Source organism: Oryctolagus cuniculus, chromosome 21 (assembly GCF_051225735.1).
Source record: "Oryctolagus cuniculus isolate XC-2025 breed Fujian yellow rabbit chromosome 21, ASM5122573v1, whole genome shotgun sequence".
Classification (NCBI taxonomy): Eukaryota; Metazoa; Chordata; class Mammalia; order Lagomorpha; family Leporidae; genus Oryctolagus; species Oryctolagus cuniculus.
This window is the reverse complement of record NC_142887.1, coordinates 47,814,912-47,842,829: the sequence shown is the minus strand read 5'-3', so window position 1 is coordinate 47,842,829 and position 27,918 is coordinate 47,814,912. Positions and strand designations below refer to the sequence as shown.

Here is a 27,918-nt window from a genome sequence, read left to right as displayed (position 1 = left end):
TCTTACCTGTAGATTTCAAAACTTCAAATGCATATTTGTTTTGTTTTTTTTTTTTCATAATTGCTACTCTGTCCAAACTCTTGTTTGTATTGCGTCAGAATACAAAATTTGGGAAGGAAGAAGGCAAAACCAACTCAGACCCAGAAAACATTTAGGAAATTGCCACTCAAGAAACCAAAAGTCAGCTGAAGAACCCACAACAATGACAGCAAGCCAGAATTGGAGAAAGACAACAGCTGTGCCCTGATTGAAAAAGAACCTTCCTCTTGTGCCCTGAACTCAATATACCAGCCTCAAAACCAAAGCTCACATCAGAAAATTCATTACAAACCATGATAAATAAGAAAAATGAGAAAAAAGCCAAAGAAATGCAGGAGTTCTTAGGGATATTGGGCTTGAATTATGGCCATGTAAACGGCTGTTTCCAGATTCATCCACACCTCCCAACTGAGTGTCTTTGGTTTCTGAATGAATTAACAAAAAAATCGCAGTGAAACTCGGTTTTGGAGGCAATTAATATCTGTCACCTCAGCCAGAGTGTTCAATTTTACTTTCGAAAACACAAAAACTTACCTTGCTCATGTTACCTGTACATATATAAGCTTCAAACGCCTATTTGTTGTGTTTTTTTATTTCATAATGGCTACTCTGTCCAAACTCTTGTTTGTATGCCGTCAGAATACAAAATTTGGAAAGGAACAAGGCAAAACCAACTCAGACCCAGAAAACATTTAGGAAATTGCCGCTCAAGAAACCACAAATCAGCTGAGGCACCCAAAACCTTGAAAGCAAGACAGAATTGGAGCAAGCCAACAGCTGTGCCCTGATTGAAAAAGAACCTTCCTCTTGTGCCCTGAACTCAATATGCCAGCCTCAAAACCAAAGCTCACATCAGAAAATTCATTACAAACCATGATAAATCAGCAAAATGAGACAAAAGCCAAAGAAATGCACGAGTTCTTAGTGATATTTGGCTGGATTTAGACACAAGGAAACTGGCTGTTTAAAGATTCATCCCCCCTTCCACTGACTGACTTTGGAATTCTGATTGATTTCACCTCAAAATCGCACTCACACTCAATTTGGAGGGAATTAGAATCTGTCCCCTCAGCAGAAGGGTTCCATGTCATTTTCCAAAACACAGAAACTAATGTTGATCATGTTGCCAGTAGATTTCTAATCCTGAAAGGGCAATTTCTGTGTTTTTTTTTTTCTTTCATAATGGCTACTCTGTCCAAATCTTGCTTGTATTGCATCAGAATACAAAATATGGGAATAAGAAGGCAAAACCGACTCAGACCCAGAAAACATTTAGGAAATTGCCGCTCAAGAATCCACAAATCAGCTGAGGCACCCAAAACAATGACAGCAAGCCAGAATTGGAGCAAGCCAACAGCTGTGCCCTGATTGAAAAAGAACCTTCCTCTTGTGCCCTGAATTCAATATGCCAGCCTCAAAACCAAAGCTCACATCAGAAAATTCATTACAAACCATGATAAATAAGAAAAAAGAGAGAAAAGCCAAAGAAATGCAAGAATCCTTAATGATATTGGGCTTGATTTAGTCACAAGGAAACCGGCTGTCCCCAGATTCATCCATACCTCCAGCTGACTGCCTGTGGAATTCTGACTGAATTACCCTGAAAATCGCAGTGAAACTCAGTTTGGAGTCAATTAATATCTGTGACCTCAGCCAAAGTGTAACATTTTTTTTTCCAAAACACAAAAACTCACCTTGGTCATGTAACCTGTAGATTTTTAAGCTTCAAATGCCCATTTGTTGTGTTTTGTATTTCATAATCGGTACTCTGCCCAAACTCATGTTTGTATGGCGTCAGAATACAAAATTTGGGAAGGAGGAAGGCAAAACCAAATCAGACCAAGAAAACATTTAGGAAATTGCCGCTCAACAAACCAAAATTGAGCTGAGGCACCCAAAACAATGAAGCAAGCCAGAATTGGAGCAAGCCAACAGCTGTGCCCTGTTTGAAAAAGACCATTCCTCCAGTACCCTGAACTCCATATTCCAGCCTCAAAACCAAAGCTCACATCAGAAAATTCATTACAAACCATGATAAATAAGGGAAATGAGAAAAAGCCAAAGAAATGCAAGCCTGTGGAATCCTAACTGAATTAACTGAATTAATCTGAAAATCACAGTGAAACTCGGTTTTGGAGGCAATTAATATCTGTCACCTCAGCCAGAGTGTTCAATTTTAATTTCGAAAACAAAAAATCATACCTTGGTCTTGTGACCAGTACATATATAAGCTTCAAACGCATATTTGTTGTGTTTTTTATTTCATAATGGCTACTCTGTCCAAACTCTTGTTTGTATTACGCCAGAATACAAAATTTGGGAAGGAAGAAGGCAAAACCTACTCAGAGCCAGAAAACATGTAGGAAATTGCCGCTCAAGAAACCACAAATGGGCTGAGGCACCCAAAACCTTGAAAGCAAGCCAGAATTGGAGCAAGCCAACAGCTGTGCCCTGATTGAACTAGACCATTAATCCAGTGCCCTGAACTCCATATTCCAGCCTCAAAACCAAAGCTCATAAAAAAAAAATCATTACAAACAATGATAAATAAGGGAAATCTGAGAAAGCCAAAGTAATTCAAGAGTCCTTTGTGGTATTTGGCTGGATTTAGACAGAAGGAAACAGGCTGTTTCCGGATTCATCCCCCCCTTCCACAGACTGACTTTGGAATTCTGACTCAATTCGCCTCAAAATCGCACTCACACTCAATTTGGAGGGAATTAGTATCTGTCCGCTCAGCAGAAGGGTTCCATGTCATTTTCCAAAACACAAAAACTCATCTTAGTCGTGTTGCCTGTAGACTTCTAATCCCGAAAGGGCAATTTACCGTGTTTTTTTTTTTCTTTCATTATGGCTACTCTGTCCAAAATCTTGCTTGTATTGCGTCAGAATACAAAATTTGGGAATAAGAAGGCAAATCCGACTCAGACCCAGAAAACATTTAGGAAACTGCAGAAAAAGAATCCACAAATCAGCTAAGGAATCCAAAACAATGACAGCAAGCAGAACTGGAGCACGCCAACAGCTGTGCCCTGATTGAAAAAGAACCTTCCTCTTGTGCCCTAAACTCAATATGCCAGCCACAAAACCAAAGCTCACATCAGAAAATTCATTTCAAACCATGATAAATAGGAAAAATCAGAAAAAAGCCAAAGAAAGGCAAGTTTTCTTAGTGATATTGGGCTTGATTTATTCCTAAGTAAACAGCTGTTTCCAGATTCATCCACAACTCCCAGCTGAGTGAATAGGGATTCTGACTGAATTAACCTCAAAATGGCAGTGAAATTCGGTTTGGAGACAATTAATATCTGTCACCTCAGCCAAAGTGTTCCATTTTATTTTCCAAAACAAAAAAACTCACTTTGGTCATGTGTCCTATAGATTTCAAAGCGTCAAACGCCTATTTGTTGTGTTTTTTATTTCATAATGGCTACTCTGTCCAAAATCTTGCTTGTATTGCATCAACATACAAAATTTCGGAAGGTAGAAGGCAAAGCCAACTCAGACCCAGAAAACATTTAGGAAATTGCCACTCAAGAAACCAAAAGTCAGCTGAGGCTCCCAAAACCATGACAGCAAGCCAGAATTGGAGCAGGCAATCAGCTGAGTCCTGATTGAAAAAGGCCATTCTTCCGGTACCCTGAACTCCATATTCCAGCCTCAAAACCAAAGCTCACATCAGGAAATTCATTACAAACCACGATACATAAGAAAAATGAGAAAAAAGCCAAGAAATGCAAGAAACCATAATGATATTGAGCTGGATTTAGTTGCAAGGAAACCGGCTGTTCCCGGATTCATCCAACACACCAGCTGACTGCGTGTGGAATTCTGACTGAATTAACCTGAAAATTGCAGTGAAACTCAGTTTGGAGGCAATTAATATCTGTCACCTCAGCCAAAGTGTTCCATTTGATTTTCCAAAACACAAAAACTCACCTTGGTCTTGTTACCTGTAGATTTCCAAGCTTCAAATGCCTATTTGTTGTGTTTTTTCTTTCATAATGGCTATTCTGTACAAACTCTTCTTTGCATTGCATCAGAATACAAAATTTGGGAATAAGAAGGCAAATCCAACTCAGACACAGAAAACATTTATGAAATTGCCACTCAAGAAACCACGAATCTTCTGAGGCATCCAAAACAATGACAGCAAGCCAGAATTGGAGCAAATCAACAACTGTGCCCTGATTGAAACAGAACCATCCTCTTGTGCCCTGAACTCAATATGCCAGCCTCAAAACCAAAGCTCACATCAGAAAATGCATTGCATCAGAATACAAAATATGGGAATAAGAAGGCAAAACCAACTCAGACCCAGAAAACATTTAGGAAATTTCCACTCAAGAAACCAAAAGTCAGCTGAGGCTCCCAAAATAATGACAGCAAGCCAGAATTGGAGCAAGCCAATAGCTGTGCCCTGATGGAAAAAGGCCATTCCTCCGGTGCCCTGAACTCCATATTGCAGCCTCAAAACCAAAGCTGACATCAGAAAATGCATTACAAACCATGATAAATAAGAAAAATGAAAAAAAAGCCAAACAAATGCAAGAATCCATAATGATATTGGGCTTGATTTAGTCGCAAGGAAACCGGCTGTTCCTGGATTCATCCACCCCTCCAGCTGACTGCCTGTGGAATTCTGACTGAATTAACCTGAAAATCGCAGTGAAACTCAGTTTGGGGGCAATTAATATCTGTCACCTCAGACCATTTTATTATCCAAAACACAAAAACTCACCTTGCTCGTGTTACCTGTAGATTTCTAAGATTCAAACGCCTATTAGTTGTATTTTTTATTTCATAATGGCTACTCTGTCCAGAAAACATTTAAAATTTCCGCTCAAGAAGCCACAAATCGGCTGAGATACTTAAAACAATGACAGCAAGCCAGAATTGGAGCAGGCCAACAGCTGTGCCCTGTTTGAAAAAGACCATTCCTCCGGTGCCCTGAACTCAATATGCCAGCCTCAAAACCAAAGCTGACATCAGAAAATTCATTACAAACCATGATAAATAAGAAAACGGAGAACAAAGCCAAAAAATGCAAGAATCCATAATGATATTGGGCTTGAGTTAGTCGCAAGGAAACCGGCTGTTCCCGGATTCATCCACCCCTTCAGCGGACTGCCTGTGGAATTCTGACTGAATTAACCTGAATATCGCAGTGAAACTCAGTTTGGAGGCAATTAATAACTGTCACCTAGCCAAAGTGTTCCATTGTATTTTCCAAAACACAAAAACTCCCTTTGGTCGTGTTACCTGTAGATTTCTAAGCTTAAAACGCCTATTTGTGTTGTTTTTTATTTCATAATGGCTACTTAAACAAACTCTTGTTTGTATTGCGTCAGAATACAAAATTTGAGAAGGAAGAAGGCAAAACCAACTCAGACCCAGAAAACATTTAAGAAATTGCCGCTCAAAAAACCACAAATCGGCTGAGGCACTCAAAACAATGACAGCAAGCCAGAATTGGAGCAGGCCAACAGCTGTGCCGTGTTTGAAAAAGACCATTCCTCCGGTGCCCTGAACTCCATATTGCAGCCTCAAAACCAAAGCTTACATCAGAAAATTCATTACAAACCATGAAAAATAAGGAAAATGAGAAAAGCCAAAGAATTCCAAGAATGCATGATATTGGGCTTGATTTAGTCTCAAGGAAACCGGCTGTTCCTGGATTCATCGACCACTGCAGCTGACTGCCTGTGGAATTCTGACTGAATTCACCTGAAAATCGCAGTGAAACTCAGTTTGGAGGCAATTAATATCTGTCACCTCAGACCATTTTATTATCCAAAACACATAACCTCACCTTAGTCGTGTTACCTGTAGATTTCTAAGCTTCAAACGCCTATATGCTATGTTTTTCATTACAAAATGGCTACTCTGCAAAAACTCTTGTTTGTATTGCGTCAGAATACAAAATTTGGGAAGGAAGAAGGCAAAATCAACTCAGACCCAGAAAACATGTAGGAAATTGCCGCTCAAGAAACCACAAATCGGCTGAGGCACTCAAAGCAATGATAGCAAGCCAGAATTAGAGCAGACTAACAGCTGTGCCCTGATTGAAAAAGACCATTCCCCCGGTGCCCTGAACTCCATATTGCAGCCTCATAACCAAAGCTGACATCACAAAATTCATTACAAACCATGATAAATAAGAAAAATGTGAAAAATCCAAAGAAATGCAAGAATCCATAATGATATTGGGCTTGATTTAGTCGCAAGGAAATGGGCTGTTCCCGGATTCATCCACCCCTCCAGCTGACTGCCTGTGGAATTCTGACTGAATTAACCTGAAAATCGCAGTGAAACTCAGTTTGGAGGCAATTAATATCTCTCAAATCAGCCAAAGTGTTCCATTTTATTTTCCAAAACACAAAAACTCACCTTGGTCGTGTTACCTATAGATTTCTAAGCTTCAAACGCCTAAGTGTTGTGTTTTTTATTTCATAATGGCTACTCTACCCAAACTCTTCTTTCTATGGCGTCAGAATACAAAATTTGGGAAGGAAGGCGGCAAAACCAACTCAGACTCAGAAAACATGTAGGAAATTGCCGCTCAAGAATCCACAAATCGGCTGAGGCACTCAAAAGAATGACAGCAAACCAGAATTGGAGCAGGCCAACAGCTGTGCCCTGTTTGAAAAAGACCATTCCTCCGTTACTCTGAACTCCATATTGTAGCCTCAAAACCAATACTCACATCAGAAAATTCATTAGAAACGATGATAAATATGAAAACGAAGAAAAAAGCCAAAGAAATGCAAGAATCCATAATGCTATTGGGCTTGATTGAGTCGCAAATAAATCGGTTGTTCCCGGATTCATCCACCCCTCCAGCTGACAGCCTGTGGAATTCTGACTGAATTAACCTGAAAATCGCATTGAAACTCTTTTTGGAGGCAATTAATATCTGTCACCTCAGCCAAAGTGTTCCATTTGATTTTCTAAAACACAAAAACTCACCTTGGTCGTGTTACTTGTAGATTTCTAAGCTTCAAACGCCTATTTGTTGTGTTTTTTATTTCATAATGGCTACTCTGCTGAAACTCTTGTTTGTATTGCGTCAGAATACAAAATTTGACAAGGAAGAAGGCAAAACCAACTCAGACCCAGAAAACATTCAGAAAATTGCCACTCAAGAAACCACAAATAAGCTGAGGCACCCAAAATAAAATGACAGCAAGCCAGAATTGGAGCAGGCAAACAGCTGTGCCCTGTTTGAAAAGGACCAATCCTCCGGTGCCCTGAACTCAAAATGCCAGCCTCAAAACCAAAGCTCACATCCGAAAATTCATTACAAACCATGATAAATAAGAAAGATGAGAAAAAAGCCAAAGAAATGCAAGAATCCACAATGATATTGGGCTTGATTTAGTCGCAAGGAAACCATCTTTCCCGGATTCATCCACCCCTCCAGCTGACTGCCTGTGGAATTCTGACAGAATTAACCTGAAAATCGCAGTGAAACTCAGTTTGGAGGCAATTAATATGTGTCACCTCAGCCAAAGTGTTCCATTTGATTTTCCAAAACACAAAATCTCACCTTGGTCGTGTTACCTGTAGATTTCTAAGCTTCAAACTCCTATTTCTTGTGTTTTTTTTTATTTCATAATGGCTACTCTGTCCAACCTCTTGTTTGTATGGCGTCAGAATACAAAATTTGGGAAGGAAGAAGGCAAAACCAACTCTGACCCAGAAAACATTTAGGAAATTGCCACTCAACACACCAAAAATCAGCTGAGGCACCCAAAACAATGACAGCAAGCCAGAACTGGAGCAAGCAAATGGCTGTGCCCTGTTTGAAAAAGAACCTTCCTCTTGTTCCCTGAACTCCATATTGCAGACTCAAAACCAAAGCTCACATCAGAAAATTCACTACAAACCATGATACATAAGAAAAATGAGAAAAAAGCCAAAGAAATGCAAGAATCCATAATGATATTGGGCTTGATTTAGTCTCAAGGAAATCAGCTCTTCCCAGATTCATCCCCCCCTCCAGCTGACTACCTGTGGAATTCTGACTGAATTAACCTGAAAATCGCAGTGAAACTCAGTTTGGAAGCAATTAATATCTGTCACCTCAGCCAAAGTGTTCCATTTGATTTTCCAAAACACAAAAACTCACCATGGTCGAGTTACCTGTAGATTTCTAAGCTTCAAAAGCATATTTGTTGTGGTTTTTATTTCATAATGGCTACTTTAACCAAACTCTTTTTTGTATTGCGTCAGAATAAAAAATTTGACAACGAAGAAGGCAAAACCAACTCAGACCCAGAAAACATTTAGGAAATTGCCGCTCAAGAAACCAAAAGTCAGCAGAGGTACCCAAACCAATTACATTAAACCAGAATTGGAGCAAGCAAAGAGCTGTGCCCTGATTGAAAAAGAACCATCCTCTTCTGCCCTGAACTCCATCTTCCAGACTCAAAACCAATGCTCACATCAGAAAATTCATTACACACCATGATAAATAAGAAAAATGAGAATAAATCCAAAGAAATGCAAGATTCCATAATGATATTAGGTTTGATTTAGTCGCAAGGAAACCGGTTGTTCCCAGATTCATCCACCCCTCCAGCTGACTGCCTGTGGAATTCTGACTGAATTAACCTGAAAATCACAGTGAAACTCAGTTTGGAGGCAATTAATATCTGTCACCACAGCCAAAGTGTTCCATTTTATATTCCAAAACACAAAAAATCACCTTGGTCATGTTATCAGTAGATGTCTAAGCTTCAAACACCTATTTGTTGTGTTTTTTATTTCATAATGGCTACTCTGTCTAAACTCTTGTTTGTATTGCGTCAGAAGCAACATTTGAAGGAAGAAGGCAAAACCAACTCAGACCCAGAAAACATTTAGGAACTTCCCACTCAAGAAACCAAACTCAGCTGAGGCACCCAAACCAATGACAGTAAGCCAGAATTGGAGCAAGCAAAGGTCTGTGCCCTGATTGAATATGGCCATTCCTCCGGTGCCCTGAACTCCATCTTGCAGACTCAAAACCAAAGCTCACATGAGAAAATTCATTACAAACCATCATAAATAAGAAAAATGAGAAAAAAGCCAAAGAAATGCAAGAATCCATAATGATATTGGGCTTGATTCAGTCGAAAGGAAACCGGCTGTTCCCAGATTCATCCACCCCTCCATCTGGCTACCTGTGGAATTCGACTGAATTAACCTGAACATCACAGTGAAACTCAGTTTGGAGGCAATTAATATCTGTCACCTCAGTCAAAGTGTTCCATTTGATTTTCCAAAACACAAAAACTCACCTTGGTCGTGTTTTCTGTACATGTATAACCTTGAAATGCTTGTTTGTTGTGTTTTTTATTTCATAATGGCTACTCTGCCGAAACTCTTGTTTGTATTGCATCAGAATACAAAATTTGGGAAGGAAGAAGGAAAAACCAACTCAGACCCAGAAAACATTTAGGAAAATGCCGCTCAAGAAACCACAAATCGACTGAGGCACCCAAAACAATGACAGCAAGCCAGAATTGGAGCAAGCCAACAGCTATGCCCTGACTGAAAATGACCATTCCTCTTGTGCCCTGAACTCCATATGCCAGCCTAAAAACCAAAGCGCACATCAGAAAATTCATTACAAACCATGATAAATAAGAAAAATAAGAGCCAAAGAAATGCAAGAATCCATAATGATATTGGGCTTGATTTAGTCGCAAGGAAACCGGCTGTTCCCGGATTCATCTACCCCTCCAGGTGACTGCCTGTGGAATTCTGACAGAATTAACCTGAATATCGCAGTGAAACTCAGTTTGGAGGCAATTAATATCTGTCACCTAGCCAAAGTGTTCCATTTGACTTTCCAAAACACAAAAACTCACCTTGGTCGTGTTACCTGTAGATTTCTAAGCTTCAAACGCCTATTGGTTGTGTTTTTCATTCCATAATGGCTACTCTGTCCAAACTCTTGTTTGTATGCCGTCAGAATACAAAATTTGGGAAGGAAGAAGGCAAAACCAACTCAGACCCAGAAAACATTTAGGAAATTTCCACTCAAGAAACCAAAAGTCAGCTGAGGCTCCCAAAATAATGACAGCAAGCCAGAATTGGAGCAAGCCAATAGCTGTGCCCTGATGGAAAAAGGCCATTCCTCCGGTGCCCTGAACTCCATATTGCAGCTTCAAAACCAAAGCTGACATCAGAAAATTCATTACAAACCATGATAAATAAGACAAATGAGAAAAAAGACAAAGAAATGCAAGAATCCATAATGATATTGGGCTGGATTTATTCGCAAGGATACCGGCTGCCCCCAGTTCATCCACCCCTCCAGCTGACTGCCTGTGGAATTGTGACTGAATTCACCTGAAAATCGCAGTGAAACTCAGTTTGGAGGCAATTAATATCTGTCACCTCAGCCAACGTGTTCCATTTGATTTTCCAAAACACAAAACCTCACCTTGGTCATGTTACCAGTAGATTTCTAAGGTTCCAATGCCTATTTGCTGTGTTTTTCATTACAAAATGGCTGCTCTGCCCAAACTCTTGTTTGTATGGCGTCAGAATACAAAATTTGGGAAGGAAGAAGGCAAAACCAACTCAGACCCTGAAAACATGCAGGAAATTGCTGCTCAAGAAACCAAAAGTCAGCTGAGGCACTCAAAAGAATGACAGCAAGCCAGAATTGGAGCAGGCCAACAGCTGTGCCCTGTTTGAAAAAGGCCATTCCTCCGGTGCCCTGAACTGCATATTGCAGCCTCAAAACCAAATCTCACATCAGAAAATTCATTACAAACCTTGATAAATAAAAAATGAGAAAAAAGCCAAAGAAATGCAAGAATCCATAATGATATTAGGCTTCTTTTATTCGCATGGAAACCGGCTGTTCCCAGATTCATCCACCCCTCCAGCTGACTGCCTGTGGAATTCTGACTGAATTAACCTGAAAATCGCAGTGAAACTCAGTTTGGTAGCAATTAATATCTGTCACCTCAGCCAAAGCGTTCCATTTTATGGTCCAAAACACAAAAACTCACCATGGTCGTGCTACCTGTAGATTTCTAAGCTTCCAAATCCTATTTCTTGTGGTTTTTATTTCATAATGGCTACTCTGCCCAAACTCTTGTTTGTATGGCATTAGAAAAGATAATTTGGGAAGGCAGACAGCAAAACCAACTCAGACCCAGAAAACCCATAATGATATTGGGCTGGATTTATTCGCAAGGATACCGGCTGTGCCCAGATTCATCCACCCCTACAGCTGACTGCCTGTGGAATTGTGACTGAATTCACCTGAAGTCAGCCGCGGCACCCAAAACAATGACGGGAAGCAAGAATTGGAGCAGGCCAACAGCTGTGCCCTGTTTGAAAAAGACCATTCCTCTTGTGCCCTGAAATCCATATGCCAGCCTCAAAACCAAAGCTCACATCAGAAAATTCATCACGAACCATGATAAATAAGAAAAAGGTGAAAAAAGCCAAAGAAATGCAAGAATCCATAATGATATTCAGCTTGATTTCATCACAAGGAAACCGGCTGTTCCCGGATTCATCCACCCCTCCAGCGGACTGCCTGTGGAATTCTGACGGAATTCACCTGAAAATCGCAGTGAAACTCAGTTTGGAGGCAATTACTATCTGTAACCTCAGCCAAAGTGTTCCATTTTATTTTCATAAACACAAAAACTCACCTTGGTCGTATTACCTGTAGATTTCTAAGCTTTAAACGCATATTTGTAGTGTTTTTTATTTCATAATGGCTACTCTGCCGAAACTCTTGTTTGCATGCCATCAGAAAAGAAAATTTGGGAAGGAAGAAGGCAAAACCAACTCAGACCCAGCAAACATTTAGGAAATTTCGCTCAAGAAACCAAAATTCAGCTGAGGCACCCAAAGAAATGACAGCAAGCCAGATTTGGAGCAGGCCAACAGCTATGCCCTGTTTTAAAAAGAGTATTCCTCCGGTACCCTGAACTCCATATGCCAGCCTCAAAACCAAAGCTCACATCAGAAAATTCATTACAAACCATGATAAATAAGTAAAAAGAGAAAAAAGCCAAAGAAATGCAAGAGTCCTTTGTGATATTTGGCTGGATTTAGACACAAGGAAACTGGCTGTTTCCAGATTCATCCCCCCCTTCCACAGACTGACTTTGGAATTCTGATTGAATTCACCTCAAAATCACACTCACACTCATTTGGGAGGGAAATAGAATCTGTCCCCTCAGCAGAAGCGTTCGATGTCATTTTCCAAAACACAGAAAATCATCTTGGTCGTGTTGCCTGTAGATTTCTAATCCTGAAAGGGCAATGCGCTTTTTTTTTTTTTCTTTCATAATGGCTACTCTCCAACATCTTGCTTGTATTGCATCAGAATACAAAATTTGGGAAGGAAGAAGGCAAAACCAACTCAGACCAGAAAACATTTAGGAAATTGCCACACAAGAAACCACAAATCAGCTGAGGCACCCAAAACAATGACAGCAAGCCAGAAGTGGAGCAAGCCAACAGCTGTGCCCTGATTGAAAAAGAACCTTCCTCTTGTGCCCTGAACTCAATATGCCAGCCTCAAAACCAAAGCTCACATCAGAAAATTCATTACAAACCATGATAAATAAGGGAAATGTGAAAAAGCCAAAGAAATGCAAGAGTCCTTTGTGATATTTGGCAGGATTTAGACACAAAGAAAGTGGCTGTTTCCAGATTCATCCCCCCCTTCCACAGACTGACTCTGGAATTCTGATTGAATTCACCTCAAAATCGCTCTCACACTCCATTTGGAGGGAATTAGAATCTGTCACCTCAGCAGAAGCGTTCCATGTCATTTTCCAAAACACAGAATCTCATCTTGGTTGTGTTGCCTATGGATTTCTAATCCTGAATGGTAAATTAGCTGTGTTTTTTTTTTCTTTCATAATGGCTACTCTGTCCAAAATCTTGCTTGTATTGCATCAGAATACAAAATTTGGGAAGGAAGAAGGCAAAACCAACTCAGACCCCGAAAACATTTAGGAAATTGCCACACAAGAAACCACAAATCAGCTGAGGCACCCAAAACAATGACAGCAAGCCAGAAGTGGAGCAAGCCAACAGCTGTGCCCTGATTGAAAAAGAACCTTCCTCTTGTGCCCTGAACTCAATATGCCAGCCTCAAAACCAAAGCTCACATCAGAAAATTCATTACAAACCATGATAAATAAGAAAAAAGAGAAAAAAGCCAAAGAAATGCAAGAGTCCTTTGTGATATTTGGCAGGATTCAGACAAAAAGAAACTGGCTGTTTCCAGATTCATCCCCCCCTTCCTCAGACTGACTTTGGAATTCTGATTGAATTCACCTCAAAATCGCTCTCACACTCCATTTGGAGGGAATTAGAATCTGTCACCTCAGCAGAAGCGTTCCATGTCATTTTCCAAAACACAGAATCTCACCTTGGTTGTGTTGCCTATGGATTTCTAATCCTGAAAGGTCAATTTGCTGTGTTTTTTTTTTTCATTCATAATGGCTACTCTGTAAAAAATGTTGCTTGTATTGCATCAGAATACAAAATTTGGGAAGGAAGAAGACAAAAGCAACTCAGACCCAGAAAACATTTAGGAAATTGCCACACAAGAAACCACAAATCAGCTGAGGCACCCAAAACAATGACAGCAAGCCAGAAGTGGAGCAAGCCAACAGCTGTGCCCTGATTGAAAAAGAACCTTCCTCTTGTGCCCTGAACTCAATATGCCAGCCTCAAAACCAAAGCTCACATCAGAAAATTCATTACAAACCATGATAAATAAGAAAAAAGAGAAAAAAGCCAAAAAAATGCAAGAATCCATAATGATATAAGGCTTGATTTAGTTGCTAGGAAACCGGCTGTTCCCGGATTCATCCACCCCTCCAGCTGACTGCCTGTGGAATTCTGACTGAATTAACCAGAAAATCACTGTGAAACTCAGTTTGGAGGCCATTAATATCTGTCACCTCAGCCAAAGTGTTCCATTTTATTTTCATAAACACAAAAACTCACCTTGGTCATGTTACCTGTAGATTTCTAAGCTTCAAACGCCTATTTGTTGTGTTTTTTCTTTCATAATGGCTATTTTGTACAAACTCTTCTTTACATTGCATCAGAATACAAAATTTGGGAAGGAAGAAGGCAAAGCCAACTCAGACCCTGAAAACATTTGGGAAATTGCCACACAAGAAACCACAAATCGGCTGAGGCACTCAAAACAATGACAGCAAGCCAGAAGTGGAGCAAGCCAACAGCTGTGCCCTGATTGAAAAAGAACCTTCCTCTTGTGCCCTGAACTCAATATGCCAGCCTCAAAACCAAAGCTCACATCAGAAAATTCATTACAAACCATGATAAATAAGAAAAAAGAGAAAAAAGCCAAAGAAACGCAAGAATCCATAATGATATTGGGTTTGATTTAGTTGCAAGGAAACCGGCTGTTCCCAGATTCATCCACCACTAAAGCTGACTGCCTGTGGAATTCTGACTGAATTAACCTGACAATTGCAGTGAAACTCAAGATACCAAATTTCAGCTGAGGTCCCAAAACAAAGACAATAGCCAGAATTGGAGCACACCAACAGCTGTGCCCTGTTTGAAAAAGACCATTCCTCAGGTGCCCTGAACTCTATATTGCAGCCTCAAATCCAAAGCTCACATCAGAAAATTCATTACAAACCATGATAAATAAGGGAAATGTGAAAAAGCCAAAGAAATGCAAGAGTCCTTTTTGATATTTGGCTGGATTTAGACACAAAGAAACTGGCTGTTTCCAGATACATCCCCCCCTTCCACAGATTGACTTTGGAATTCTGATTGAATTCACCTCAAAATCGCACTCACACTCAATTGGGAGGGAATTAGAATCTGTCCCCTCAGCAGAAGCGTTCTATGTCATTTTCCAAAACACAGAAACTCATCTTGGTTGTGTTGCCTATAGATTTCTAATCCTGAAAGGGCAATGCCCTGTGTTTTTTTTTTTTTCTTTCATAATGGCTACTCTCCAAAATCTTGCTTGTATTGCATCAGAATACAAAATTTGGGAATAAGAAGGCAAAACCGACTCAGACCCAGAAAGCATTTAGGAAATTGCCACTCAAGAAACCACAAATCGGCTGAGGCACCCAAAACAATGACAGCAAGCCAGAATTGGACCAAGCCAACAGCTGTGCCCTGATTGAAAAAGAACCTTCCTCTTGTGCCCTGAACTCAATATGCCAGCCTCAAAACCAAAGCTCACATCAGAAAATTCATTACAAACCATGATAAATAAGGGAAATGTGAAAAAGCCAAAGAAATGCAAGAGTCCTTTGTGATATTTGGCAGGATTTAGACACAAAGAAACTGGCTGTTTCCAGATACATCCCCCCCTTCCACAGATTGACTTTGGAATTCTGATTGAATTCACCTCAAAATCGCACTCACACTCAATTGGGAGGGAATTAGAATCTGTCCGCTCAGCAGAAGCGTTCCATGGCATTTTCCAAAACACAGAATCTCACCTTGGTTGTGTTGCCTATGGATTTCTAATCCTGAAAGGTCAATTTGCTGTGTTTTTTTTTTTTTCTTTCATAATGGCTACTCTGTCCAAAATCTTGCTTGTATTGCATCAGAATACAAAATTTGGGAAGGAAGAAGGCAAAACCAACTCAGACCCCAAAAACATTTAGGAAATTGCCACACAAGAAACCACAAATCAGCTGAGGCACCCAAAACAATGACAGCAAGCCAGAAGTGGAGCAAGCCAACAGCTGTGCCCTGATTGAAAAAGAACCTTCCTCTTGTGCCCTGAACTCAATATGCCAGCCTCAAAACCAAAGCTCACATCAGAAAATTCATTACAAACCATGATAAATTAGAAAAAAGGGAAAAAAGCCAAAGAAATGCAAGAATCCATAATGATATAGGGCTTGATTTAGTCGCTAGGAAACCGGCTGTTCCCAGATTCATCCACCCCTCCAGCTGACAACCTGTGGAATTCTGACTGAATTAACCTGAAAATCACAGTGAAACTCAGTTTGGAGGCAATTAATATCTGTCACCTCAGCCAAAGTGTTCCATTTTATTTTCATAAACACAAAAACTCACCTTGGTCATGTTACCTGTAGATTTCTAAGCTTCAAACGCCTATTTGTTGTGTTTTTTTTATTTCATAATGGCTATTCTGTACAAACTCTTCTTTGCATTGCATCAGAATACAAAATTTGGGAAGGAAGAAGGCAAAGCCAACACAGACCCTGAAAACATTTGGGAAATTGCCACACAAGAAACCACAAATCGGCTGAGGCACTCAAAACAATGACAGCAAGCCAGAATTGGAGCAAGCCAACAGCTGTGCCCTGATTGAAAAAGAACCATCCTCTTGTGCCCTGAACTCAATATGCCAGCTTTAAAACCAAAGCTCACATCAGAAAATTCATTACAAACCATGATAAATAAGAAAAAAGAGAAAAAAGCCAAAGAAATGCAAGAATCCATAATGATATTGGGTTTGATTTAGTTGCAAGGAAACCGGCTGTTCCCAGATTCATCCACCACTAAAGCTGACTGCCTGTGGAATTCTGACTGAATTAACCTGACAATCCCAGTGAAAATCAAGAAACCAAATTTCAGCTGAGGCACCCAAAACAAAGACAATAGCCAGAATTGGAGCACACCAACAGCTGTGCCCTGTTTGAAAAAGACCATTCCTCCGGTGCCATGAACTCTATATTGCAGTCTCAAAACCAAAGCTCACATCAGAAAATTCATTACAAACCATGATAAATAAGGGAAATGTGAAAAAGCCAAAGAAATGCAACAGTCCTTTGTGATATTTGGCTGGATTTAGACACAAAGAAACTGGCTGTTTCCAGATTCATCCCCCCCTTCCACAGACTGACTTTGGAATTCTGATTGAATTCACCTCAAAATCGCTCTCACACTCCATTTGGAGGGAATTAGAATCTGTCACCTCAGCAGAAGCGTTCCATGTCACTTTCCAAAACACAGAAACTCATCTTGGTTGTGTTGCCTGTAGATTTCTAATCCTGAAAGGGCAATGCGCTGTGTTTTTTTTTTTTTCTTTCATAATGGCTACTCTCCAAAATCTTGCTTGTATTGCATCAGAATACAAAATTTGGGAATAAGAAGGCAAAACCGACTCAGACCCAGAAAGCATTTAGGAAATTGCCACTCAAGAAACCACAAATCGGCTGAGGCACCCAAAACAATGACAGCAAGCCAGAAGTGGAGCAAGCCAACAGCTGTGCCCTGATTGAAAAAGAACCTTCCTCTTGTGCCCTGAACTCAATATGCCAGCCTCAAAACCAAAGCTCACATCAGAAAATTCATTACAAACCATGATAAATAAGGGAAATGTGAAAAAGCCAAAGAAATGCAAGAGTCCTTTGTGATATTTGGCAGGATTTAGACACAAAGAAAGTGGCTGTTTCCAGATACATCCCCCCCTTCCACAGACTGACTTTGGAATTCTGGTTGAATTCACCTCAAAATCGCTCTCACACTCCATTTGGAGGGAATTAGAATCAGTCCCCTCAGCAGAAGCGTTCCATGTCATTTTCCAAAACACAGAATCTCATCTTGGTTGTGTTGCCTATGGATTTCTAATCCTGAAAGGTCAATTTGCTGTGTTTTTTTTTTTTTTCTTTCATAATGGCTACTATGTCCAAAATGTTGCTTGTATTGCATCAGAATACAAAATTTGGGAATAAGAAGGCAAAACCAACTCAGACCCCGAAAACATTTAGTAAATTGCCACACAAGAAACCACAAATTGGCTGAGGCACCCAAAACAATGACAGCAAGCCAGAAGTGGAGCAAGCCAACAGCTGTGCCCTGATTGAAAAACAACCTTCCTCTTGTGCCCTGAACTCAATATGCCAGCCTCAAAACCAAAGCTCACATCAGAAAATTCATTACAAACCATTATAAATAAGAAAAAAGAGAAAAAAGCCAAAGAAATGCAAGAATCCATAATGATATAGGGCTTGATTTAGTCTCTAGGAAACCGGCTGTTCCCGGATTCATCCACCCCTCCAGCTGACTGCCTGTGGAATTCTGACTGAATTAACCTGAAAATCACAGTGAAACTCAGTTTGGAGGCAATTAATATCTGTCACCTGAGCCAAAGTATTCCATTTTATTTTCATAAACACAAAAACTCACCTTGGTCATGTTACCTGTAGATTTCTAAGCTTCAAACACCTATTTTTTGTGTTTTTTATTTCATAATGGCTATTCTGTACAAATTCTTCTTTGCATTGCATCAGAATACAAAATTTGGGAATAAGAAGGCAAAGCCGACTCAGACCCAGAAAGCATTTAGGAAATTGCCACTCAAGAAACCACAAATCGGCTGAGGCACCCAAAACAATGACAGCAAGCCAGAAGTGGAGCAAGCCAACAGCTGTGCCCTGATTGAAAAAGAACCTTCCTCTTGTGCCCTGAACTCAATATGCCAGCCTCAAAACCAAAGCTCACATCAGAAAATTCATTACAAACCATGATAAATAAGAAAAAAGAGAAAAAAGCCGAAGAAATGCAAGAATCCATAATGATATAGGGCTTGATTTAGTCACTAGGAAACCGGCTGTTCCCGGATTCATCCACCCCTCCAGCTGACTGCCTGTGGAATTCTGACTGAATTAACCTGAAAATCACAGTGAAACTCAGTTTGGAGGCAATTAATATCTGTCACCTCAGCCAAAGTGTTCCATTTTATTTTCATAAACACAAAAACTCACCTTGGTCATGTTACCTGTAGATTTCTAAGCTTCAAACGCCTATTTGTTGTGTTTTTTCTTTCATAATGGCTATTCTGTACAAAGTCTTCTTTAAATTGCATCAGAATACAAAATTTGGGAAGGAAGAAGGCAAAGCCAACTCAGACCCTGAAAACATTTGGGAAATTGCCACACAAGAAACCACAAATCGGCTGAGGCACTCAAAACAATGACAGCAATCCAGAAGTGGAGCAAGCCAACAGCTGTGCCCTGATTGAAAAAGAACCATCCTCTTGTGCCCTGAACTCGATATTGCAGCCTCAACCAAAGCTCACATCAGAAAATTCATTACAAACCAAGATAAATAAGAAAAAAGAGAAAAAAGACAAATAAATCTAAGAATCCATAAGGATATTGGGTTTGATTTAGTTGCAAGGAAACCGGCTGTTCCCAGATTCATCCACCACTAAAGCTGACTGCCTGTGGAATTCTGACTGAATTAACCTGACAATCGCAGTGAAACTCAAGAAACCAAATTTCAGCTGAGGCACCCAAAACAAAGACAATAGCCAGAATTGGAGCACACCAACAGCTGTGCCCTGTTTGAAAAAGACCATTCCTCTGGTGCCCTGAACTCTATATTGCAGCCTCAAAACCAAAGCTCACATCAGAAAATTCATTACAAACCATGATAAATAAGGGAAATGTGAAAAAGCCAAAGAAATGCAAGAGTCCTTTTTGATATTTGGCTGGATTTAGACACAAAGAAACTGGCTGTTTCCAGATTCATCCCCCCCTTCCACAGACTGACTCTGGAATTCTGATTGAATTCACCTCAAAATCACACTCACACTCATTTGGGAGGGAATTAGAATCTGTCCCCTCAGCAGAAGCGTTCTATGTCATTTTCCAAAACACAGAAACTCATCTTGGTCGTGTTGCCTGTAGATTTCTAATCCTGAAAGGGCAATGCGCTGTGTTTTTTTTTTTTTTTCTTTCATAATGGCTACTCTCCAAAATCTTGCTTGTATTGCATCAGAATACAAAATTTGGGAATAAGAAGGCAAAACCGACTCAGACCCAGAAAGCATTTAGGAAATTGCCACTCAAGAAACCACAAATCGGCTGAGGCACCCAAAACAATGACAGCAAGCCAGAATTGGAGCAAGCCAACAGCTGTGCCCTGATTGAAAAAGAACCTTCCTCTTGTGCCCTGAACTCAATATGCCAGCCTCAAAACCAAAGCTCACATCAGAAAATTCATTACAAACCATGATAAATAAGGGAAATGTGAAAAAGCCAAAGAAATGCAAGAGTCCTTTGTGATATTTGGCAGGATTTAGACACAAAGAAACTGGCAGTTTCCAGATTCATCCCCCCCTTCCACAGACTGACTTTGGAATTCTGATTGAATTCACCTCAAAATCGCTCTCACACTCCATTTGGAGGGAATTAGAATCTGTCACCTCAGCAGAAGCGTTCCATGTCATTTTCCAAAACACAGAATCTCACCTTGGTTGTGTTGCCTATGGATTTCTAATCCTGAAAGGTCAATTTGCTGTGTTTTTTTTTTTTTTTCTTTCATAATGGCTACTCTGTCCAAAATCTTGCTTGTATTGCATCAGAATACAAAATTTGGGAAGGAAGAAGGCAAAACCAACTCAGACCCCGAAAACATTTAGGAAATTGCCACACAAGAAACCACAAATCAGCTGAGGCACCCAAAACAATGACAGCAAGCCAGAAGTGGAGCAAGCCAACAGCTGTGCCCTGATTGAAAAAGAACCTTCCTCTTGTGCCCTGAACTCAATACGCCAGCCTCAAAACCAAAGCTCACATCAGAAAATTCGTTACAAACCATGATAAATAAGAAAAAAGAGAAAAAAGCCAAAGAAATGCAAGAATCCATAATGATATAGGGCTTGATTTAGTCGCTAGGCAACCGGCTGTTCCCAGATTCATCCACCCCTCCAGCTGACTGCCTGTGGAATTCTGACTGAATTAACCAGAAAATCACAGTGAAACTCAGTTTGGAGGCAATTAATATCTGTCACCTCAGCCAAAGTGTTCCATTTGATTTTCCAAAACACAAAAACTCACCTTGGTCGTGTTACCTGTAGATTTATATTCTTCAAATGCCCATTTGTAATGTTTTTTATTTCATAATGGCTACTCTGTCCAAACTCTTGTTTGTGTTGCGTCAGAATACAGAATTTGGGAATGAAGAAGGCAAAGCCAACTCAGACCCCGAAAACATTTAGGAAATTGGCACTCAAGAAACCAGAAATCGGCTGAGGCATCCAAAACAATGACAGCAAGCCAGAATTGGAGCAAGCCAACAGCTGTGCCCTGATTGAAAAAGAACCTTCCTCTTGTGCCCTGAACTCGATATTGCAGCCTCAACCAAAGCTCACATCAGAAAATTCATTACAAACCAAGATAAATAAGAAAAAAGAGAAAAAAGACAAATAAATCTAAGAATCCATAAGGATATTGGGTTTGATTTAGTTGCAAGGAAACCGGCTGTTCCCAGATTCATCCACCACTAAAGCTGACTGCCTGTGGAATTCTGACTGAATTAACCTGACAATCGCAGTGAAACTCAAGAAACCAAATTTCAGCTGAGGCACCCAAAACAAAGACAATAGCCAGAATTGGAGCACACCAACAGCTGTGCCCTGTTTGAAAAAGACCATTCCTCTGGTGCCCTGAACTCTATATTGCAGCCTCAAAACCAAAGCTCACATCAGAAAATTCATTACAAACCATGATAAATAAGGGAAATGTGAAAAAGCCAAAGAAATGCAAGAGTCCTTTTTGATATTTGGCTGGATTTAGACACAAAGAAACTGGCTGTTTCCAGATTCATCCCCCCCTTCCACAGACTGACTCTGGAATTCTGATTGAATTCACCTCAAAATCACACTCACACTCATTTGGGAGGGAATTAGAATCTGTCCCCTCAGCAGAAGCGTTCTATGTCATTTTCCAAAACACAGAAACTCATCTTGGTCGTGTTGCCTGTAGATTTCTAATCCTGAAAGGGCAATGCGCTGTGTTTTTTTTTTTTTTTCTTTCATAATGGCTACTCTCCAAAATCTTGCTTGTATTGCATCAGAATACAAAATTTGGGAATAAGAAGGCAAAACCGACTCAGACCCAGAAAGCATTTAGGAAATTGCCACTCAAGAAACCACAAATCGGCTGAGGCACCCAAAACAATGACAGCAAGCCAGAATTGGAGCAAGCCAACAGCTGTGCCCTGATTGAAAAAGAACCTTCCTCTTGTGCCCTGAACTCAATATGCCAGCCTCAAAACCAAAGCTCACATCAGAAAATTCATTACAAACCATGATAAATAAGGGAAATGTGAAAAAGCCAAAGAAATGCAAGAGTCCTTTGTGATATTTGGCAGGATTTAGACACAAAGAAACTGGCAGTTTCCAGATTCATCCCCCCCTTCCACAGACTGACTTTGGAATTCTGATTGAATTCACCTCAAAATCGCTCTCACACTCCATTTGGAGGGAATTAGAATCTGTCACCTCAGCAGAAGCGTTCCATGTCATTTTCCAAAACACAGAATCTCACCTTGGTTGTGTTGCCTATGGATTTCTAATCCTGAAAGGTCAATTTGCTGTGTTTTTTTTTTTTTTCTTTCATAATGGCTACTCTGTCCAAAATCTTGCTTGTATTGCATCAGAATACAAAATTTGGGAAGGAAGAAGGCAAAACCAACTCAGACCCCGAAAACATTTAGGAAATTGCCACACAAGAAACCACAAATCAGCTGAGGCACCCAAAACAATGACAGCAAGCCAGAAGTGGAGCAAGCCAACAGCTGTGCCCTGATTGAAAAAGAACCTTCCTCTTGTGCCCTGAACTCAATACGCCAGCCTCAAAACCAAAGCTCACATCAGAAAATTCGTTACAAACCATGATAAATAAGAAAAAAGAGAAAAAAGCCAAAGAAATGCAAGAATCCATAATGATATAGGGCTTGATTTAGTCGCTAGGCAACCGGCTGTTCCCAGATTCATCCACCCCTCCAGCTGACTGCCTGTGGAATTCTGACTGAATTAACCAGAAAATCACAGTGAAACTCAGTTTGGAGGCAATTAATATCTGTCACCTCAGCCAAAGTGTTCCATTTGATTTTCCAAAACACAAAAACTCACCTTGGTCGTGTTACCTGTAGATTTATATTCTTCAAATGCCCATTTGTAATGTTTTTTATTTCATAATGGCTACTCTGTCCAAACTCTTGTTTGTGTTGCGTCAGAATACAGAATTTGGGAATGAAGAAGGCAAAGCCAACTCAGACCCCGAAAACATTTAGGAAATTGGCACTCAAGAAACCAGAAATCGGCTGAGGCATCCAAAACAATGACAGCAAGCCAGAATTGGAGCAAGCCAACAGCTGTGCCCTGATTGAAAAAGAACCTTCCTCTTGTGCCCTGAACTCAATATGCCAGCCTCAAAACCAAAGCTCACATCAGAAAATTCATTACAAACCATGATAAATAAGAAAAAAGAGAAAAAAGCCAAAGAAATGCAAGAATCCATAATGATATAGGGCTTGATTTAGTCACTAGGAAACCGGCTGTTCCCGGATTCATCCACCCCTCCAGCTGACTGCCTGTGGAATTCTGACTGAATTAACCTGAAAATCACAGTGAAACTCAGTTTGGAGGCAATTAATATCTGTCACCTCAGCCAAAGTGTTCCATTTTATTTTCATAAACACAAAAACTCACCTTGGTCATGTTACCTGTAGATTTCTAAGCTTCAAACGCCTATTTGTTGTGTTTTTTCTTTCATAATGGCTATTCTGTACAAAGTCTTCTTTAAATTGCATCAGAATACAAAATTTGGGAAGGAAGAAGGCAAAGCCAACTCAGACCCTGAAAACATTTGGGAAATTGCCACACAAGAAACCACAAATCGGCTGAGGCACTCAAAACAATGACAGCAATCCAGAAGTGGAGCAAGCCAACAGCTGTGCCCTGATTGAAAAAGAACCATCCTCTTGTGCCCTGAACTCGATATTGCAGCCTCAACCAAAGCTCACATCAGAAAATTCATTACAAACCAAGATAAATAAGAAAAAAGAGAAAAAAGACAAATAAATCTAAGAATCCATAAGGATATTGGGTTTGATTTAGTTGCAAGGAAACCGGCTGTTCCCAGATTCATCCACCACTAAAGCTGACTGCCTGTGGAATTCTGACTGAATTAACCTGACAATCGCAGTGAAACTCAAGAAACCAAATTTCAGCTGAGGCACCCAAAACAAAGACAATAGCCAGAATTGGAGCACACCAACAGCTGTGCCCTGTTTGAAAAAGACCATTCCTCTGGTGCCCTGAACTCTATATTGCAGCCTCAAAACCAAAGCTCACATCAGAAAATTCATTACAAACCATGATAAATAAGGGAAATGTGAAAAAGCCAAAGAAATGCAAGAGTCCTTTGTGATATTGGGCTTGATTTAGTTGCAAGGAAACCAGCTGTTCCCGGATTCATCCACCCCTCCTAGCTGACTGGCTGTGGAATTCTGATTGAATTCACCTGAAAATCGCACTCACTCTCGATTTGGAGGAAATTAATATCTGCCCCTCAGTGGAAGGGTTCTATGTCATTTTCCAAAACCCAAAAACTCATCTTGGTCATGTTGCCTATGATTTCTAATCATGAAAACCCAATATGTTCTGTTTTTCAATTTCCTGATGGATCCTCGTTCTAAACCCTTGTTTGTATTGCATCAGAATACACAATTTGAAAAGGAAAAAGGCAAAACCAACTCAGACCAACAAAGCATTTAGGAAAAAGTCGCTCAAAATGAAAAATTGCCTGAGGCACCCAAAGCAATTACAGAAAGCCAGAATTGGAGAGAAACAACAGCTGTGCCCAAATTGAAAAAGACCATTCCTCTGGTTCCCTGAACTCCTTAAGCCAGCCTCAAAACCACAACCCACATCAGAAAATTTATTACAAACCATGTAAATAAGAAAATGTGAAAAATGCAAAAAAGAAAAAGAAATGCAAGAGTCCTTCGTGATATGGCGCTTGTTTTAGTACAAGGAAACCAGCTGTTTCCGGATTCATCCACCCCTCCCAGCTGACTGACTGTGGAATTCTGATTGTATTCACCTGAAAAGAGAGAACATTTATAAGTATATTGGGACTGTGGAACCTGTCATTTACCAATCACATGTTAGACTGAATCATAGACCAAATATAGGGAAGAAATCCTATGCATGTAAACCTTGTGGGAATTCATTCAGTATTAAATACCCTCCATCACAGCACTCATATTGTGGAAAACCCTCATGTGTGTAATGATTGTGTGGAAACCACTCACCAGAAGTCAGATCTCATTAGACATCAGAGAATTCACACAGGGTTGAAATCTTACAAATCTAATGACTGTGGGAAGTTCTTTGGCCAGAAGAAACACCTCATAAATCATCAGAGAATTCACACAGGTGAGAAACCTTTTGAATGTAATGACTGTGGAAAATCCTTTGGCCAGAAGGCAAACCTCATAAATCATCAGAGAATTCACACAGGTGAGAAACCTTATGAATGCAATTACTATGGAAAATCCTTTGGCCAGAAGGCAAACCTCATAAATCATCAGAGAATTCACAGAGGGGAGAAACCTTATGAATGCAATCATTGTGGAAAAGCCTTTGCTGAGAAATCAAAGCTCACAAAGCATCAGACAATTTGTACTGGGGGAAACCTTATGATTGCAATGACTGTGGAAAAACCTTTGCTGAGAAGTCAAACCTCAGAAAGTATCAGAGCCTTCACACCATGGAGAAAGCTTATAAATGAAATGACTGTGGAAAAGCCTTTGGTCCCATCCTTGCATACCAAGGATAAATCCCACTTGGTCTGGGTGGATGATCTTTCTGATGCATTGTTGGATTCAATTGGCCAGAATTCTGTTGCAGATCTTTGCATGTATGTTCATCAGGGAAATTGGTCTATAATTACTTTCTTTGTTGCACTTTTTTCAAGTTTAGGAATGAAGGTGATGTTGGCTTCATAGAAAGAATTTGGGAGAATCGCCTCTCTCTCAATTGTTTTGTATAACTTGAGAAGAATTGCAGTTAGTGCTTTAAATGTCTGTTAGAATTCAGCAGTGAAGCCTTCCAGTTTTGGGGTTTTCTTGGTAGTGATGGTCTTTATTACTGGTATCATTTCCATCTGGTTATGTGTGTGTTTAGGTTTTCTATATCTTTGTTGCTCAATTTAGGTAGGTTTTATGGATGGAAGGATGGTGGAAAGCCTCTTTGCTGTACTTCATAACTCATAAGATATCAGAGTATCCACACAGGGAATTTTCTACTTGACCTTTTTGTGCAAGTTATATCTCATGAAATATTAGAGAATTCACCAAGGGGAGAAATGCATGAATATAATACATGTGAATAGCCTTTGTGGTGCAAATCAGACCTCATCAAACATAAAAGAATTCTCATGGGGAGCAATTTTATGAATGTAATGACTCAGAGCCTTTTACCATAATTCAGCCCTCATTGTACATCATCAAATTCATATAGGGAAAAACTCCTTTGAAAGTAAAATCCCTTTAATTAGAAGCCATACCTCATAAGACAACAGGGAATTCACGTGGGAGAGAAACCTTATGGGTGTAATGAGTGTTGGAAAGCTCTGCCCAAATCTCTCCTTATATCAGAATGCACAACATATATATCTAATGAATGAAATAAATGTGAGAAAGTCATTTCACATAGGTAATGCCTCATAATCCATCATGGAATTTGAACAAGGGAGAGACCTTAACAATATAATGAATGTGGAAGAGCTTTTCTCCAAAATTCATGTAAGTATTGTGACAAAACCTTTTGCTGGAAATCACATCCTATCCAACAGAGACTCATGTAAAGGAGAAAGCTTATAAATATTATTAGAGTCAGAAGTCAATGGTACATCAGAGAATTGACACAGGTGGTTTCTTAGGCGTATACTGATTGTGCAAAAACATTTTCTTTATTTCAGGCTTGTATAGACACAGAATTCACAAAAGGTGATAGTCTTTGCATGCTGTAAATACAATAAAACCTTTAGCCAGAAATTAGACATCAACAGACTTCAGAGAATTCATAAGGAACAAAAGTCTATGCAATGAATTTGGAAAATGTATTTCTGTTATAAATCAGTCTTCAATTCCCATGAATAGACTCACAAATGAGAAAACATGCATGCATAGAAAAGTTTTGTACCATAAATTATCTCTAGATGGTAAACTAATATATCACACAAAAGAAAAATCATGAGTGTAATGGAATTGGGAAACCCTTTGCTATAAGGCAGATTTCCAGAAAGCTTAGCAAGATTACAGAAAAGTCTCTGAAAATGTAACATGTCTGAAAGATTTGTTGGCATCACAAACTGGAGGATAGCTCAAGTGCATGTGTTTTTGTGCCTGGCATCCAAATTGATATCTCTTTTTCTTTGATGAATTCCTTGTTTATTTATTTAGCAGATTTAGAGACAAAGGATTCCTGTCCATTGATTTACTACTATATGCCCACAATTGCCATGGTAAAGTATATGGCAAAAACTGAGTGCTGGGGGCTGTGAATCTGATTCATCACTGATAACATTGAAGACATTGGTTCCTGGTTCTTATGCTGCTATGCATGGAAATGTTTCTCTAATTTCATTTTCAAATAGTTCATTGTTAATATAAAGAAATGCTTCTAATTTTTAAAATTTCATTGAAATAATTTGTGATTAATGTGTCCTAGTCATGCATTATTACAGGGTGTAGTGCAATATTTGCACACATTTATGCAGTAAAAAGTGATCAAGCTAAGCAACTACAGTTTTATTAAGTTTTTAAAGAGTTATTTATTTGAAAGACAGAGTTACAGAGAGAAGTAGCAGCAGAGAGAGAGAGAGGCCTTCCTCTGCCGGTTCACTCCCCAGATGGCCACAATGGCCGGAGCTCTGCCAATCTGATTCCAGGAACCAGGAGCTTCTTCCAGATCTCCCACTTGGGTGCAGGGACCCAAGGACTTGGGCCATCTTCTACTGCTTTCCCAGGCCATAGCAGAGAGTTGGATCAGAAGAGGAGCAGCCAGGACTAGAACTGGTACCCACATGGGATGCTGGTGCTTCAGGCCAGGGTGTTAGCCCA

At 39.9% G+C, this 27,918-nt stretch overlaps 1 long non-coding RNA gene across 3 annotated transcripts in view; it reads right to left on the bottom strand.

Moving 5' to 3' along the window:
* The window catches only part of LOC149119983 (uncharacterized), an 82,663-nt gene extending 61,696 nt beyond the window's left edge, over window positions 1–20,967 (bottom strand). Inside the window, exon 1 of one of the 3 annotated variants that reach the window (XR_016227010.1) lies at window positions 20,841–20,967. This is a non-coding gene — a long non-coding RNA (uncharacterized LOC149119983). Of the gene's footprint in view, window positions 1–10,474; window positions 10,638–11,051; window positions 11,244–20,840 lie in introns of those variants that run through there. The other 2 variants (XR_016227009.1, XR_016227013.1) reach the window with 2 other exon arrangements.
* Between the last annotated feature and the right edge of the window lie 6,951 nt (window positions 20,968–27,918).